Genomic DNA, 1,890 nt, shown 5'->3' on the forward strand with positions numbered 1-1,890 from the left:
AAGATTCTTCCCTGGAGCCTCCGGTAGAAATGCAAGCCCTGCCAACACCTTGATTTTCACCCCGTGAGATCCAATTTGGACTTCTGAACTCCAGATGTAAGCCAATAAGATTGTCATTGTTTTAAGCTGCTAGATTTATGGTAATTTGCTACAGAAGCAATAGGAAATTGATACAAATGTAACTGCCCCCAATAGAAAACTGCATCTGGTTTTCACATACATGTGTGGGCAAATAAGTATACACCCATTCACCCTCACGCTGCTTCTGGCCTTATGTATATAGGAGAGCAAGAGCAAATAGATGTTTAAGTGGCTTCCAGCCACTTAGACCCTAGACCCACACAGATCGTACTGGTCTTACGTCCACAAGTAAGCAAATGTGATTCATTCCCTCCATAAACACTTGCAAGGGATCTGCTCTATGCCCAGCATGGTGCTGGAAATGGGTACAGATAGCCGAGCCAAACAGATCCTCATGGGGCTTCTGGTGGAGGGGTGGGAGGGAACATAGAAATTCAGTATTCGGGGCACCTGGGTGGCTCAGTGGGTTAAAGCCTCTGCCTTCGGCTCAGGTCATGATCTCAGGGTCCTGGGATTGAGCCCCACATCCGGGCTTTCTGCTTGGCGGGGAGCCTGCTTCCCCCTCTCTCTCTCTGCCTGCCTCTCTGCCTACTTGTGATCTCTCTCTCTGTGTCAAATAAATAAAATCTTTAAAAAAGAAAGAAAGAAAGAAAGAAATTCAGTACTCTCCCATATGGTGAGGGTTGTCTCTGGAGGGATTTCCCCTCTAAAGTCAGCCCTCAGGTGGAAAGGACATATCATTCAAAATTACATCTGGAAGTTCTTAAATTACCTGTAATGCCCAATAAATCTTTTGCCTTTTTGGGTCTGAGACCTGGGCTGAAGAAAGTAACCAAAGGAAAAGCTGTCTTGAGATATCGGGACATTAACACTGCTCTGACCTTAAGAAGCAGACCCCATCTTTAGGGATGAATTGAGATCGAGCAGAGAATTCAGGGGTGTCCTGGCCACTGCAGGGGTGATTCTGATCTGTTCTTATATTAAGCAATCATCATCTTAGTGAGTATTAAAAAGATGAGTTGCTTTTTAAGGATAATACCAAATTCCGGAGGTACACCTGTAGGTCAGTGGTGGGAAGGTGAGTTCTGAAGTTGGTGTTCATTACATGTGCCTCTGCTGTGAGTACACAGGGCACGCTGCCATCCGTGCCATTATGGAAAAGAACTAGAATCATGAAACTCTATGGATGGGAGACCGTGGGGGCTCGCAGAGGCCTTCCCTGAGGAAGTTACATTGAACCGACACCTGAAGGACAGGTGGGCATTAACCAGCCAAAGCAGCTGAGGAGAATATTCTGGGCATGCAAACCACCTCAGCAAGTGGTTAGAGATGATGCCTCCCCTGTAGGCTCTAGAGGGTGACACCCACAGCCCCCTGGCTGCCTAGAGGAGGGTTAGGACTCCAGCCCTAATTCTGAGACCTCTAGGACATCCGGGAACACTAGGCACTGTTCCACTTCCTGGGAAATGCTGGAGATTTCTTAAGACGGTATTTCTTGTTTATGCCGGGAGCACTCTCTGTTTCTGCAATGGTGTGGTGAGACATATGGGGGAGTGGTCATAGAAATCGGCTCTGACGCTGGCTTGCTATTGTGACCTTGGGCCAGTCACTTCTCTCTGGGCCTTGATTTATCCATCTGTAAAGTGGGGACTGAGGTCAGGTTGAGCCCTTCCAGCTCTGACACAATCCCTCTGAGATTGTGGAGGAATAGTGCCCTAGAGTGGTTTGAACCCACAAACGGTGGCACCAACTCTGAGTGTGAGTCCTGCCTCTGTCATTTACTGGGACCTTGGGCAAGTCATTTCAACC

This window comes from Meles meles, chromosome 1, assembly GCF_922984935.1.
Source record: "Meles meles chromosome 1, mMelMel3.1 paternal haplotype, whole genome shotgun sequence".
NCBI classification, from domain to species: domain Eukaryota; kingdom Metazoa; phylum Chordata; class Mammalia; order Carnivora; family Mustelidae; genus Meles; species Meles meles.